We start from the raw sequence: 17764 nt of genomic DNA, 5'->3' as shown, positions 1-17764 counted from the left end.
AAGGTCCTTTCTACATCCACCTCCTATGACTATTGGAAGAGGGTGACCATTTACCATCTTTTGGCTGACCACACTCCATTCTTCCTTACTGAGGGCACCCTGTTGTGCTTGGGGGGCAGTTTCTCATTGTGTATATTCTGGGTGTGAGAGATGGCTGCCTTTCCATTTCTTCTCCTCCCCTATGTTACCCATACCCTGAGGTGTTGAATCTTGACCTAGTGTCTCTAGGACATAGTGTTAGGTGGAGACCATTTAATTTCCATCTGGCCAGAAATTTCCTGCCATGAAAAGACTGCCATCTTTCCTTCTAATACTTTGGAGCTCTTTTGATGCCTGTTCCTTTGTAAGCCTAGTTCTCCAGCCTCTCATCAGTTCTGTGACTTCCCTCTTATCTTTCCAGTAAATTCCCTTCGGAATTGATTCAGAATCAGTTTCTATTGCTTTCAATCCAGAATGCTGGGTGATATACACACTGACAACCATTCTGCATCGTGACTATTGGCAAATCCTTTCCTTCAGGTCCATAAATGTTAGCAAGGAAGCATTTTCAGTATCCAAATAAAATTAAAAGTAAAGGCTAACTGCTATAACATAACACTTCACCCAGAAGGATCTCATAAAAACACCAAAGGCCATGCTATATCAATTCAAAGCTTTAACAGTGTTTTCATGTCATAAAAACACATTTTAGGCTCCAATATGATCTGAGAATTAATGTTCATAGTAGCCACAAATGAGTGGACTCAGAGAGATCAAATAGTATTTTCCGATTTGAAGCAGAAGACTGCAGTGCGTTGCAGGATCTTAGATTATCGCCTGCTCCTGAATTTCCACAGCATCTTAGACACAGTTTTTTTGTTTGGTTGGTTTGGTTTTTGTTCTTCTTTTGTTTTGTTTTTTGGTTGGTTGTTACTCTAGCCGTTCTTTAAAGCCTTTTGATGAGAACGACATAGACTTTGGCCAGTTTTAGCTACTCCCAGTGTTCTGGAGATAACCTGCTAATGCTCTAATTTCTTCGTAATTAAAGTCTTTCTGAAGGGGTGCATGGGATTTGTAAGAAGTCTCTCATGACAGCAGAGCCGAGCAGAAGACCCAAGTCATCAGCTTGTTTCCTATAGTCTTTTACGTAATAACATTCCCACCATAGACCCTGAGATTCTTCAAGCAGCTTTAACTCAACGAAGCAAGCCTTCTCCTATGGGTCCAGAAACCAAAGCAGCTTTTAAAACAGGAAGCTGACATAACTGGCTTTGAGTTCTGTCCTAAGGAGATATTTTGTCAGCTTTGGCTCTATTTACTTAGCTAGTGGGTTAACCAGGGTAACAAGTTTGACTCGAAAATGTATTTCTTCAAAAGAATGCAAACAAAGCCACCATCCCTTCAAAAACCGGCAGTGGGGCTAGAGGCTCCTGGTTGTGTGCCTGTACGGAGAGGTTACATTTGCTTCCCCCCCCCCCCCCCCCCGTATTGACTGTTAGCTCATCTCTCCCTCCCCTTCCCCTCTCCCCGCTCCCCTCCCAGTTTACCTGGGTTGCTAACAGCAGGAGCTGCTGTCAGGGCTCCTGAAAAGGTTGTAGATGGAGGATGACACGGCAGTTTCAAGGCTCCCCCAAGCCAGGAGCCTCTGCATCCATTTTAGAGCACAGGGAACGCCCCTCCTCTTGCCACTAATAATTTTGTCTAGTCCCAGGGATTAAAAAAAAAAATCTCCTTCCTGTCCTCCCAGCCATGCCAATTCTCTCCTCCAAAGCATGGACAGTGTCTTCTCACCCCCTGATTTCTGCTGAAGATTTTATTACTGAGCTTCAGTGGTCATTCTAGGAGTTTGACCAGTCTCTCTCCACCTTCCGGTAGACAATTCTCTTCCCTGTCCTGGTTCCCCTGGGTTCTTCTTCAGAGACACCTCTTGACTTGGGAGGTCCCTCTGGTTCTACTCACCACTAAAGTTACTCCTCCCTCACGCTCCCTGGTGTTCCTGAGTTTTCACAGTATCTTAGACACAATCCTCTCTTTTTAAGGTACCATTTTGCACCAATGCTTTATTTTTCCTGTCCTTACTATGGACCAGGTAGTGTAAGCACTGGAATATAGCAGTGATAAAGTCACACGTGTTCCCCATTCTCGGAGCTTACCACCTGGTACATGGAACAGAAAATTAATATGATAAAAGGTGGGGGGGGGGGCATGGGTGCTCTGGGGATAATGGCAGGGCCCCTAACCTACATTGCTGGGATGGGTGATAGACTTCCCCTTGATAAAGCAAGAGCTAAATGAGCAGGGAGATTAAGTAGCAGTTGGCTAGGTGAAGTAGGTGAGTTTAGAAACCAAGGCAACAGAATTTCTTATTATTTTTTATCAATTGTATAGTTAATTTATTTACATTATAAACTTTTTGGAAAAATAGAAAATGGTAAAGAAGAAAAAAATCAATTACCTTAAATAATTTGCTATCCAAATATCACTGACCATTATTAACATCATGACACGTTTTCCTCTCACCTTGGGACTTTGTGGTAGGGGATGAGACGGTTACATAGAGATGAGCTAGATTTTGTATTTCTCAAATTGTTTATTGAATGTACAATTTTGAACACTGCTTTTTTTCACTTAAAATTGTACTATAAGCTTTGCTTCACTCCATTAAAGCTTTCAAAAACATCATTTCAATGGCTCATTTAGTCTTTCTACATGAGTCCTTCCTGGCTCTTCTCGTTCCTGTCGTCATACCAGTAATCTCTCTTGTTCATACCTCCAAATTAGACTTACCTTTCTAGCACTCCTTTGGAATTGATAATATGGTCACATGTGTAATCCCCATCATTTGCATGAATGTAGAGTGGCCCAGTGCCCCCAGAGAGTTAGATCAAATGTGCCTAAATAAGGGATATTCCAGGCATCATCTTTCACTACCTTTGAGACTCCCTTCTGTGTGTGGTCAGTAAATGTTCCCGACTAATCTATCAATTGATGTTCCTTTAAAGCATAAACAAGGATCAAAAGCTAACAAACCTTGGTTGAATCCACTCTGAACCTTATTTGACTCCTTTCATTGGGCAACATCTAAATACCTCACACTGTGAGCTATTGATTTTGCAAGTTATCGTGTGTTCTGGAACTTTTTCTTTCGTCAGGGTTGGGGTAAGGGTTAGGACATCTTGTGCCAGGAATTGATAACGCTTTCCTGTCTGCTAAAATAGTTAATTTATTGGCAGCTGCCTTGCAAATCTATGCGTAGAAATTACCATCATCATATCTGTATTCTCTGATATAATTACTATTATCACCATTGTCAACATCATTATTGTTATTGATCACATCACAGCCTCCTATATGACAGTCATGTGCTTAGTGTGTTACTCATATTATCTTACTGAAATTTCAAAATAGCCATCTGAGGTAAGTGTAATTTGCGTTTCTACTTCCAAGAAATTAAGTAAAAAAAAAAAAATGGCTGAGTCGATGATTGAACCAGATTTGTTTGACTCCAGATTGTGTGATGATAGAAGATAAGGAAGGTGAGAGAGAGAGAGAGAGAGAGAGAGCGAGCTTGAGAGAGAGAGAAGGGAGATGGGAGGACATCAGAGAAGATTAGAGGATATCTTCACTTTAGGGAGATTTGAGGTAACACATTACACTTTATATTTCTTATTTTAAAAAGGGTAAAAGAACAATGTGTGTGCTGGGGCTGAGAACCCAAAGGCATCTATGGAAAAGAAAGATGTTGCTCATTTGCAGTCATCAATTCTATTTCACCACAAATATTACTATCATACTGGTTGCTTTCTTTTCTGTACTAAAGGCAAGTCTTTCTGGTCTTTTTCCTTCCAGCCTCATTTAGTCCTGGAGTCAAACAGAAGTCCAAGATGCTGTTTTTTTAGGCTTAGATAAATGAAAATTTGGCCTATTTGTGAATGGGCTTCTTGAGGGTATAATTACATACTTTTATTTCTGTTTACTTTTCTGTTTCTCTTAAAGAAGATTTTATCTTTCTCTAACGTCTATCCTGGCAATAAATATAGCACAGAAAACATTCACATATTTTATATTAACCACATTTTTAATTTTCCATACAATATCATGTTTTGACATCTTAAAATGCCTTTCTGGCTGGGAAGAAACTGCCCCTCCTTGGGCTAGCCAATTCTTAGAGACCGCAAAGTACCCAGGTTGGAGACTGTCTTTGACACGGAAACTAACCAACCTAGGGCTGTGCTTTCTCCATCAACCCATACACCCCAGAAGGCAATATTCCTCTGCCTCAATCATCCCAATGTGTTGGTTCAAACACTCTTCAGGAGCTTCACTGGTGTAATGTGAAATTGTCCTCCGTAAGCAAAAGGCAAGGAGAGACAGAAGAAAGAGCCAGGCTACTCCAGATTGGTAGGTGGCAGGTATAAAAAGCAAGGCAGGTTTAATTTACTCATGAGGCTTATGTTGGGTGGCCTGAGATGAGTCCCTCTCCTTACTCACACAGCCAAATCTTCAAAGTTTATATAGAGCCTTAACTGGGGTAAATCACTTATACTAATCCAGAGGGTCTCAACACTACATCACCATCTCAAGGCTACGTCCCTGTGGCAGCCTGTGGGAGCAGGGAAGGCAAACTGAATGCAAATGCCAAGGACAGGGGAGGGGGTGAGGAGTCTCCGATTGCCAGGGTCCAGCTGGGGGGTCAACTGGCAGTCAGGTCTTCTCTATGACCTCCCCCAGCACAGGACAAATATCAGGTAACTAGAGATCTTCCCTATAGCCCCCGAACAGCTGAACTTATTTAAACTAGCCATCCTAAAGAGTTTACCCTGTCCTGATTTGTCTTTCTCGTGGAAACCCCAGTAGGGTCTCTGGTCTAAACCCGTCTCTTGCTCCTGCTTCTGCTTCCTGCTAAATCTGGTGTTCCTCCTGTGACCCTGTGTGGTGAGCCATGGCTCTTGCTTCTAGGGGACCTGTGGGTAATATTAAACCTTTCTTTCAATGCATTGACCTCTACATGTTGTCACTCAGTCACCTTTAAAAAATGAAGACCTAGGCACAGAACCCATTTCAGGAATGGAATTTGGGGCAGACAGATTCTAAAGGTGCTCCCCTGCACTCTGCGTTCCTTGCCTCCTGGTGAGCATGTCTTTGTAGAACCTCCTCCCCTTGAGTGTGAGCAGGACATATGACTTACTGCTACCCAGCAGAATGTGGCAAAGGTGACAGATGCCACTTTTCTAATTATATTCCATTATATAGGATTCTGTTTGGCTAGGAGACTCATTCTTGAGACTTCTCTTGCTGATTTGATGAAGTAAGTGGCTATGTTGGGGAAGCCTTCATAGCAAGAAACTACAGGCAACCTCTAGGAGTTGAGAGAGGCCTCCAACCTCCAGTCTCCAGGCAGCAGTCTAGGGCCCTCAGTCTTACAACTTCAAAGAAACAAATTCTGGGAACAACCTGAGTGAACGTGCAAATGAATTCCTTCCCTTTGAGTCTCCAGAAAAGAATGCAGCCCACTTGGCATGCCTTGATTGTAGTCTTGTGAGACCCTAAGTATAAGACTCAGCTAAACTGTTCCCAAACTCCCAGAGAAACTATGACATAACATACGGGTGGTTTTGAGCTGCTAAATTTGTGATAATTTGTTATGTAGTAATAGATAACTAATACAGCATTTGACTGTAATCTAGTTTCTTTTTCTTTCCTGCCACTCATTCATTATGGAAGTCACCTTGACCCCTGCATCACCAGAATCATGGGTCCTTTATAGGTCCTCTCAGTGACTTTACCACCCATACTGTTTGAAACTCTCTACGTCAGTGTTGAACTAGAAGCACAAATCAGAATCAATACGAAACTTATTCAAACTATACATGTCCAGAAGCCTTCTAAGAGGTGCTGAGTCAGATCTGAGAGGAGAGTAGTAGGACCTGAGCATGTGAATTTTTAGAAAGTAACATGGGGCACCTGGGTCAGTCAGTTAAGCATCCGACTCTTGATTTTGACTCAGGTCATGATCTCACAGTTCATGGGATCGAGCCCTGCATCAGGCTCTGTGCTGACCTCATGGAGCCTGACTGAGATTTTCTCTCCCTCTCTGTTCTGCCCTCCCTCCCAAAATAAATACATAAACATAAAGAGAGAGAGAGAGAGAGAGAGAGAGAGAGAGAGAAGGTAACACAAGCAATTCTATGGGGCATTTTCAAAAGGGAGTACTGTCCTGATCCCGCCCCTGCTGGGATTCGACACTTTCCTCAAAAGATAGTGTTCTTCAAGGTTCCATTTCTGACTCACGACCTTCCTTTCTTCTACATCCTTCTATTGGTCAATATTATCTAATTTTGTAGTTTTATGACTATCCAATTGTTGATCACTGTTAAATCTCCATATCACCCTCAGCTTATACTTTGAGAAATATATGCCTGACAGCTCACTGAAAATACTCAGTTGAGTGTTCCACAGCCCCATCCAACTCAGCACGTTGAGAGCTGAACTCACCATGCCATCCTTGTTCTTCAGTCTATTCTCCCACTGGGCTGTGTTCTCTTGACCAGTGAATGGTATACCCCTTATTTCAGACCCTCAAGTCAGAAATCTGTGGAATCATTTTAAGCTTTAAGTCCTTTAAGTGACTCCCTATCATCTACAGAATGATTCTAAATTCCTTAGTCTCCCGAGGCTTCCCTGAATCATCTTCAACCCACTGCTATAGCTTTGATTCTTGCCCTTATGGTCTTAACCTTGATATGCATACCCTGCTTAACTACTTGATGTTAACCATATTTACCATTCTGTTGCGTATTTAATTCCTTTTACCCCCCTGCAAAAAGTCTCCTGTGTCTATTCCCCTAACTCTCATTTGATCTGTGTGTCATTTCCTCTCCTTTCCTGAAATTTTAGATATATCCAACAGTTCCTTTGGAGTTACTAAAATACGTTATGTGTACATCTTATCACATCGATTCACATATCTATATGGCTTCCTTTCTCTATTGGATGATAAGTGCTTTGAGGGCAGAGATTTCATTTTTGTACCCAGGGCCACGAGGCGTACTTGGCACTCAACTGGACTGAACTGTTGTTAAAAATGACTAACAGCAGGTGTAAGTGCAGTAGTATTGGAGGCATGCTTAGCTCCAGTGAAACCTTGAAATTTAGGATATGGCATGAAGAATTGGGAGAGATGGAGTTAAGGAGGCAGCATACTACATGAATTGCTCTTAGCTCCTCCAGTGAGTGGATAACTTTTCTGGAACCATCATGGGTATTCTAGAGACTGCCTCTGAGGGCTTGGTCAAAGCAATTAACCACTTTTTAAATTCTCTGTTTTATTTTCAAGCCACAACATCATTCAAATTTCTTTAGTTATTGCAGCTAGGTTTTTAGAGAGTCCTGCTACTGTTTTCAAATAAATCAGCTTAATGGGAATGGGGCAGTGTGGGGCAGGAAGAGGTGTGTGTGAGGGAGACCGAAGGGGAGAACAATCAGATAAAGACAGACGGACGCAGGCACGCATTATGAATACACAGTAAATTCCTATGAATACACAGCTTGCTTGCTCTGACGTTCTTTCTCTAAACCGTGCACTGGAGTGAAATTTCTACGAAAAGTGAGTGACGGCAAGTGTGATTGGGGTTAGCTTAGGCACCGCAAAAGCCCCTTAATGGTTGTCAACTGGAACAAATCAAGGCCTAGATTTGTCTTTTCCTTTATCTTTTAAATTCACAGATAATTAGAGGGTATCTTGTTTGTTTTCTTTTCATGCGTTCCTACCTTGTGGAAGAAAGCCAGGAACGATAATACTGCACACTCACTTTCTTTGCTTTCCTTCAGTCCTGAAACACAGCTAAGGCTCAGCCTCTGCGAACTTCAGAGCTAAATCCTGGTGTCGGCTCTGGAATGAAAGTTACTCCCAGTGAATTCTGGGAAAGGGGGAACCACACCTTCCAGGCCACCATTCATGGGATAAAAATTAAGCCAGAGGGTTATAACGCAAGCAAAACAAAAGCAAAATATGGTCGAGCAGAAACAGACGCCATATCTTATTTCTGAAACATTTTCAAGTTCGGGCTTCATGGAAATGTGTGTTTGTGGAAAAATGCTACGTATAATTGATTCAGATAGTTAGCAGGCAGATGTAGTGAAGGATGGCAGATGTGTTTGATGAAGCCAGATGTATAAAAGCAGTCAGATGCGCATGTATTCCTAGCCGAGGACTTGATGAAGTGAAAGGTGAAAGTAAATGTACATATAAATGTGGCTGGTGACAAAGAGGACACCAATATTTAGACATGGGGTAATTCAGTTAGCCTCTGAGCATGAAACCATAGAATCCATAAGCAGTGGACAAACAAGAAAGGAAGAAGACCACTTAATGAGACCAGTTCTTGGGCCTAACAATATTGGAATGCTGTCATTAATGGTACTAACCACTGGCTTTTTATTATCATTTTGTTTAATGTTTATTTTTGAGAGAGAGAGAGAGAAAGAGCAGTAGTGGGGGAGGGGCAGAGACAGAGGGAGACACAGAACCTGAAGTAGGCTCTAGGCTCTGAGTTGACAGCCCAGAGCCCAACGCGGGGCTCGAACCCACGGACCGCAAGATCGGGACCTGAGCAGAAGTCAGATGTTTAACCGACTGAGCCACCCAGGCGCCCCTTCCTTTTTCTGTTTTTACTGTACAATCTCAGATTCCTCTTCCATGCCTTTCTTCTAATCTTAGTCGTGATTTCGGAATTCTTTGTTAAGCTTCACTTTTATTTTAAGAAAGAACATATCGTAATTAATTCCAAAATTAAAAATTTAATTTGCAAACGTGGTACTTCTATATTCTCGTATTGAATCAGGAGGCATTAATGACAAGAATAACAGGGGGAAAAAAAACTGGTTGGACCACGTTTTCATGCTAGCCTGGGTTCTTGTTCTCTCTTTGCTGAAGGGTAAAGCTGTAAGGTTTTCACACACCGTGAGCAGAGCATGGGGAAGAGGAGAAGACACAAGCCACTGAATGAGTCATAGTCAATGGCTCCTGATACTTCGAAGCCCCACTTTTAGCACTGGGAATTTGAGAGAAGGAACAGTGTAGAAAATTGGCCATTTAGAACCATAGAAACCCAGGAATAGCACTTCACAAACTGATACATACCAAACCCACTTCCTATGCCCTCTCTTGCCTGTTTCCCCAGCGATGACAGCCAGGATGCAGGCTGCCCTTTGAGTAGACCCAGGAGAAGCTGGAGGGAGTTACTCTCTAACTTAAGGGAATGTCTGCCAGAAATAAAATTCCTTTTCTTATATGGGATGACATAAAAGTGTGTATAAATAAAGGTATGTTTTATTTGAATTGAACATTGCGATTCATCAACGTGCAGCACGAGTGCTGTTATACTGGTGGCACTTGCCTGTTAAAATAGAAAGTTCACGTTATCGTTTTAGCTTTTTTAAGTCTTTGAAATAAAAGTCCCAGAACAACATAATTTGGCTTTCAGAGGTCGTGTAGAGGGGCTCGGCAGGAGGAATAGAGGGTATAGCTCAGCGATTTTCAAGTGTGGCTTTATGTTAGATGAATCTGTGGAGCCATCTACAAGTGTAGGGAGGCTTGAGTCCTACCCCCACAGACACACCGGGGCGGGGCTCCAGTAACAGCATTGTTTCAGAGCTTCTTAGATAATTCGAGTGTGCACCAGGTTGGACAGACCCTGGAAGAGACCAACCAAGCAGGCAGAGACACAAGGTAGTGCCAATATTGCCTAATGAAGTAGTTTCTCGTGGCGAGATGGTCTTAACAAGATACATGAGTTTCAATACATCAGCTATTCAAATCGGCCGACTTACACATCCTTGCTCTCTCTGGTTTGGGGCTGGCTGGGCACACTTTGGTTATAATATGGTTTCTCCTGTTGGTCTGACTACCGGACTTGGGCTGACGACGTTAAGGCTGGCATTATGGTTTATGAGACACTTCTATGTCTCACTACATATGAGTCAATTCACTGACTGCCTACATTAATTAGATTATAGCCTCTTCTAAGACTGGTTGCTGCAATTAGTTTTCCAAAACCTGCTTATTTCTGCGACCCTGAAAACTTGGGGTTTTAAGGCTGTGGGCCAGAGAAAACCACAAGAAATCAACTGAAGCATTGCACCATTGACTGAGGGCTTTTGTCTTCCCTTTGGAGATATCCCTTTGGAAACACTTGTAATTAATCCTAAATGCTATCTTGGTAGATACAACAATATTGGGCAAGTCTTTTTAGAATTTGACTAATTTTTGTTAACCCGTTGGAAAGAACTACTGGGCCCTAAATGATTTCAAACAAACTCTAGAGCAAGTTTTTGGGTTTAGGTCACCGCGAGCTTGTGTTACCATTCAGGACGAAACGAAACGGTCACAACTGCAAGCAAGTTTTCATGCCATGTGATTTTACACGTCATTTATTCTTTTCGGGTATAGTTTTCCTCCATGCAAAGCAAGAGGGTAAGGTTATATGGAAATATCTCTAGATTTTCTCGAATCCTAAAATAACATTCCCCTCTGTGACTACGGTCCTTTTGAAGATGAAATTTCCATTTTGCAACAGGTTTAGTTTTATAGAAAAGTTGGGATAATAGTACAAAAAGTTCACATATTGTTAGCATCATGCATGAAACTGCTACATTGGCTATAATTAGTGAACAAATATTTATACATTATAATTAACTACAGTCGGTAGTTTATCTCTATTTACGTAGGTTTTACCTCATGTTCCTTTCCTGTTTCAGGATTAGTTGCATTCAGGATGCCTGCCACATCATGTTCAGGAGTCATGTCTTCTTAGGTTTCTCTTGGCTTTGACCCTTAGATTTTCCCGGTTTGTGATGACTCTGATTGTTTGGAGGAGTACCAGTCGGGTATTTCAAGTATGTGTCTCAATTTTCCCCGGTACTTTTCTCATGATTAGACTGACCTAATGAATTTCGAGTGACGATTATAGGATCAAAGAGGCATTTTCAATGGATCCTATCACAGTATACCAACATGGCTGATAAGTGATAAATGTTGCTGTTGGCCGTGGTCACCTGGCTAATGTAATGTTTGTCATGTTTCTCCCCTGCCCCTTTCTATCCTCATTCAAGGCCAGTCTATCCTCCTACACTTAAGGAGAATGGAGTTTTGCCTTACCGCCCAGAGAGTAGATAACCGTATACATTGTTTGGAATTCTGGTGCAAGGGAGATTTGTCTCTTCTCCCCCACTTAAGTTATCATTTATTTATAACAGCTTGGAATCATGGAGATTTATTTTGTACTTTAAGTTATAAATCAATATTACTTTCTTTTGTTGCTTAAATTGTTCCATCTCTGTCTACTGGAAGTTCTTTCAGTGGGATCCTGGGTCCCTTTCACATGTGTCTATTATCAATCATTTGGGTGTGTGTGTGTGTGTGTGTGTGTAATTTCTGTCACTACCATATGTGCCAGACCCATCTTGTATATTTCCTGTCCTAATTTTAGAATCAAAATTTCTCCAAGGAATTCTGGCTCTGGTTATTGGAACATAACATTAAAAACCAAGATCTGGGTTCTAGGGGTGCCTGAGCGGCTCAGTGGGTTAAGTGTCCACCTCTTGATTTCCGGCTCAGGTCATGATCTCTTGGTTGGTGGGTTTGAGCCCTGCATTGGGCTCTGCACTGACAGCATGGAGCTGGCTTGGGACAATCTCTCTCTCTCTCTCTCTCTTTGCCCCTTCTCTGCTCTCTCTCTCTCTTTCAAAATAAATAAATAAACTTTTTAAAAAGTCTTTAAAAGAAAAAAGATCTGGATTCTAGATGTTCTCTTTGCTACTGGGATGCTACTGCTTCTAGGCATGTTCAGCTGACAGAATAGGAAACGTATGTTTGTATATATCAGCCTGTGTATATACCCATATCTGTAAATGTTTCTATGTGTAACCATCTGTATCTATATTAAGCTAAACATAAACTTATCCTGATGTCTTCCATCTAACAAAGATCGTTGTAGTCTTTTCTACTTGCTTACCTACAATCTCACCACCAGCGAGAAACCTGGCTCCCACCATCACCCACCCATTTATTTAATTGTTCAATCGCAGTATAATTATGTAGCACAGTCAGAGCTGTGGCCCCCATGGGAACAGTGTTAGTATATAGCGATTATGTATAGCGCTTTTGCCTTTGCATGTGTAGACTCCATCCATTTCCAAAGTTACTTAGATTAGCAACTTTTCCCCTCACCCTTTCAGTGAGTTTGCTTCATATATTTGTAACACAATGAGATGATTTGATTGTTTTGTCAGGTCCAGCATGCCACCCTACAATCTTTCAGCCTCCTAAATGGTGTTTTAAAAGTTTGTACACATTAATGGGGCGCCTAGGTGGCGCAGTCGGTTAAGCGTCCGACTTCAGCCAGGTCACGATCTCGCGGTCCGTGAGTTCGAGCCCCGCGTCAGGCTCTGGGCTGATGGCTCAGAGCCTGGAGCCTGTTTCCGATTCTGTGTCTCCCTCTCTCTCTGCCCCTCCCCCGTTCATGCTCTGTCTCTCTCTGTCCCAAAAATAAATAAACGTTGAAAAAAAAAAAAAGAAAAAAAAAGTTTGTACACATTAAGATTTACTCTTTGTGGTATGTAGACAGTGGCATAGTTTGATTTCTGTTTTTGCGAACATTACTTGTACTTTCAGCGATTCACCAGTAAATGAAATCAGGTACACAGAAGACACTTTTGATACATGGTCTGGTGATTTTCCAGAGAGTAGAACTTTCTAGAAATATAGTCTGAGGTGCCTGGATGGCTCAGTCAGTTAAGCATCTAACTCTTGATTTCAGCTCAGATCACCATCTCATGGTTTGTGAGATCGAGCCTCTGTGCGTTGACAGCACAGAGCCGGCTTGGGATTTTCTCTCTTTCCCTTTCTCTCTACCCTTCCCCTGGTCTCTCTCTCTCAAAATAAATAAATAAACATTAGAAATACAATCTGGAAAATTATACACACATACACACATATATATATATATTTCTTTCTCCTACTATAAAATATATATATTTCTTTCTCCTATTTTGAAAAGCTCAATTCTTAGTAATATTAATAAATAACTTACTTGCATTTTTCTACAATATAAATAATTCAAAAATAATAGTATCAACATTGCTACAAAAATTAGATTACTAAGTGTACTTTAAGACTTCTTTTCTGTTTAAAAAAATTTTTTTTAATGTTTATTTTTGAGAGACAGAAAGAGACAGAGGGCAAACGGGGGAGGGACAGAGAGAGAGGGAGACACAGAATCAGAAGCAGTCTCCAGGCTCTGAGCTGTCAGCACAGAGCCCAACATGGGGCTTGAACCCACTAACTGTGAGATCATGACTTGAGCTGAAGTTGGACTCTCAACTGACTGAGCCACCCAGGCACCCCTCAGTTTTTATTGTCATTTGAATGTTGGCTACTGAGGATGAGTAGTCAAAATATTGTGTTTAGCAGTGCCTGGGTGACTCAGTCGGTTGAGCATCCTACTCTTGATTTCGGCTCAGATCATGATCCCGGGGTCCTGTGTACTGAGCCCCAACTTGGGCTCCATGCTGAGCATGGAGACTGTTTAAGATTCTCTCTCTCCCCACCTCTGCCCCTTTCCCCTGCTTGTACTCTATTGTATTTTAAAATCACTTTAATTCACATCTCTATGATTATGTCATCAAGTTGATACATAGGTAAATTTATTTCAGTTTGTTTACATACCTTAGCGATTGCTTTTTAAATGTAATTGCATTTTTGAGTATGAAAACACAAGTATAGAAGAAACTGAGACTATATTTAGATAAATGTAACTTCTCTTCCAAAAATACCTGACTCTTGGGGCGCACGGGTGGCTCAGGTGGTTAAGCTTCCAACATCAGCTCAGGTCACTATCTCAGGGTTTGTGAGTTTCAGCCCCGCATCAAGCTCTGTGCTGACAGCTCAGAGCCTGAAGCCTGCTTTGGATTCTGTGTCTCCCTCTCTCTCTGCCCTCCCTTGCTCATGCTCTCCCTCTCTCTCAAAAATAAATAAACATTAAAAAAAATAGCAAACAGGGGCGCCTGGGTGGCGCAGTCGGTTAAGCGTCCGACTTCAGCCAGGTCACGATCTCGCGGTCCGTGAGTTCGAGCCCCGCGTCAGGCTCTGGGCTGATGGCTCAGAGCCTGGAGCCTGTTTCCGATTCTGTGTCTCCCTCTCTCTCTGCCCCTCCCCCGTTCATGCTCTGTCTCTCTCTGTCCCAAAAATAAATAAACGTTGAAAAAAAAAATTAAAAAAAAAAAAATAGCAAACAAAAATATCTGACTCCACCATGTTTTTTTACCTCCCCTATGTTAACCTTTTTATTAATGTTGGCGTTATCTTTACTATTTTTCTCTTTGCTTAAAACAGCAAATTCATATTTCTTCCCATTTATTACACAGAAGAATCACAGTATGCGTCACGTCCTAGACCTTATTTATTTCATTGAACAAATGTCACGGAGATCACTTCAAATCATTGTATAGAGATCTTTACCATTCTTCTTTCTTCTTCTTCTTCTTCGTTTTTTTAATGGCTATTAGTGCTCCTACTTGTGAATATATCATGGTTTGTTCCAGCAATCCTTGTTGATAGAAATCTGCCATTATAAATAATATCACAATTTGTAACCTTATGCCTAAGTCATTTTGTGCGTAAGTCACTTTTTATTTTTGAGTTACAGTTTGGAAATTATTTTTCTTGGTCAAGGGATAAATGTGCATATATTATCCTAATTACAGCCAAATCCCTCCAAAGAGGTGGAATCATCACATTTCAAGAAGCAATATAGGGAAGCACCTCTTTTCCCATAGTACTGCCAGTGAAGTATGCTGTGAAACTTTTGGATTTTGCCAGACAGATAAGGGAGAAATATTATTTCAGTGTAGTTTTAATATCCAGTTGTATAAGTGAAGTTGATCTTCTCTTCATATGTGTAAAATAAACTTTCTGTATTTTGCTTATTCTCATCCTATTGGGGAGGTGTTTTTCCCCTCAAATTTCAAGACCTTACTTTTATGGAAATGCTATTCTGTTTTTGATAGAATTTGAAAATATTTCTTGTAGTGTGTCCTTTTTGTTTCACTTTCATTTTAGTGGGGGGATTTTTGCCAATCAAATTGTTTTTAAAAATATTTTTCTGGGGCGCCTGGGTGGCTCAGTCGGTTAAGCGTCTGACTTTGGCTCAGGTCACGATCTCATGGTCCATGAGTTCGAGCCCTGCGTCGGGCTCTGTGCTGACAGCTCAGAGCCTGGAGCCTGCTTCAGATTCTGTGTCTCCCTCTCTCTCTCTGCTCCTCCCCCATTCATGCTCTGTCTCTCTCTGTCTCAAAAATAAATAAAAATTAAAAAATAAATAAATAAAAATAAAAATATTTTTCTAAGGTTAGATGTATCACTAATGTGTTTCATTATTTTGGATTTTGACTTCCAGTTAGGAAAGTGTTTCAGTTATTAAAGATATTCACTCGTGTTTCTTACTAGAGCTGTTATGAGTTCTGTTTTTACCTTTAAATCTCTGATTTATTTAGGGGCGCCTGGGTGGCGCAGTCGGTTAAGCGTCCGACTTCAGCCAGGTCACGATCTCGCGGTCTGTGAGTTCGAGCCCCGCGTCGGGCTCTGGGCTGATGGCTCAGAGCCTGGAGCCTGTTTCCGATTCTGTGACTCCCTCTCTCTCTTCCCCTCCCCCACTCACGCTCTGTCTCTGTCTCTCTCAAAAATAAATAAACATTAAAAAAAATTAAAAAAAAATCTCTGATTTATTTAGATTTTATCTACGTATACGATGTGAAGTATGGGTGTGATCTGGTCATTTTCTTTTTTCCTTTTTTTTAATTTTAGTTTTTTTAATGTTTATTTATTTTTGAGAGAGAGAGAGACAGAGCATGAGGGGGGGAGGGGCAGAGGGAGAAGGAGACACAGAATCTGAAGCAGGCTCCAGTCTCCAAGCTGTCAGCACAGAGCTCCATGTGGAGCACAAACTCACCAACCGTGAGATCCTGACCTGAGCTGAAATCGGATGCTTAATGGACTGACCCACCCAGGTGCCCCTGCTCATTTTCTTAATAGATATTTCCCACAGCATATATTTTTCCTGTTATGAGTTCAATTGTATCCTCTTAGAAGGAGATGTTGAAGTCATAACCCTCAAGACTTCAGAATGTGACCAAATTGACACAACGTGACTGGTGTCTTTAGAAAAGGGAAATCTGGGGATGTCCAACTTCTGCTCAGGTCATGATCTCACAGTTCTTGGGTTCCAGCCCCATGTAGGGCTCTTTGCTGACATTGCAGGGTCTGGAGCCTGCTATGAGTTCTATATCTCTCCCTCCCCCTTTCCCTCTGCCACTCATGTTCTGTCTCATTCTCTCAAAAATAAACAAACATTAAAAAAAAAAGAAAAACAAAATCTGGACACAGAAATGGGCACACAGAGAGAAGATGATGTGAAGAGACACAAAGAGAAATGGCCACCTAAGTGCTGGGAACACCTGAGGCTCCCAGAAACTAAGAATAAGGCCTAGCAGAGATCCTTTCCTGGAGCCTTCAAAGGAAGCACGTCCTTGCCAACACCTTGATTTTGAACTTTTGGTATCCAGAGCTGTGAGAGAACACATTTCTTTCGTTCTGAGTCACACAGTTCGTGGTAGATTTTTCATAGCTGCCCTAGGAAGCTAAAATACCCACTGATTTGAGATACCCTATGTTTTTACAGCAACTTGGGTGTGATTGCAGACTTACTATTCTGCCCCATTTGGATTATCTGTCTACTCATGTATCAATACCACAGTATTTTAGTTAAAGGTGGTCTACACTACGTTTTAATATCTGGTAGAGGTACCCTCCCTTGTTTGTTGTCTTTTTTTCTTTTTTGCAGTTTTACTCCATACTCTCTCTTGTTTATTTTTCCATATGGAAGTTATCAAAACAACCAATTAAGCAAACTAAACTCTAGAAAAAAGAAGTTGGTATTTTTATCAAGATTGTAACATTTTTCATTTCAAGGCTCATTCAAATCCATGTCTTCAACCTGCAACCCCCGGACTCTATCTCCACGTTGGTGCCTCCCTGCTCAGTTCTGTGGTTGCCCACACTTTCGAAATGGTTCCACATGTCACTGGAGTGCTCAAAATCCTTGGATGCAAGTGCTCACTGAAGCTTTCCCCACCCTCAGGAGCACTTCTGGATACATGCTTTGTTTCCATAAGTATGGATTGAATGGAATCACATTGCATAAACATAAATTTGAAGTTGTAAAGTCAGATTTGTTATAAGTGGTCTGTAATTCAGACTTCCAACTGGTTTGGGATGTAATTTAGGTAATACAGTGCAGTGAACTGAGTACTGGATGTGCAATCTTAAAATCTACATTCTGATATCCTATTCTCTATAGTATTATAGTATTACAATACATATAATTATAGTATACTATATATTGTATAGTATATTATTATATAGTATATAGTATATATATTGTATACTATATATTGTATACATATACTATACTATATATTGTATAGTATATGTGTAGTATACTACATATAGTATAATTATAGAATAGTATACATATAATTATAGTATACTATAAATAGCAAAATTATAGTATAATATATAATTATAAATTATATTATGTATAGTTATATGCTATATAATATAATTACATATACTATAATACTATATTTATACTAATTATATAATATAAATATATAACGTATATATAATTTAAAGTATATACTTTATATATTATATTATATATATAATACT

Source organism: Lynx rufus, unplaced genomic scaffold (genome assembly GCF_022079265.1).
Source record: "Lynx rufus isolate CCGP_SWC_20201006 ecotype Redwood Valley unplaced genomic scaffold, mLynRuf1.p SCAF_3, whole genome shotgun sequence".
Classification (NCBI taxonomy): Eukaryota; Metazoa; Chordata; class Mammalia; order Carnivora; family Felidae; genus Lynx; species Lynx rufus.
This window is presented reverse-complemented; position numbering follows the sequence as displayed.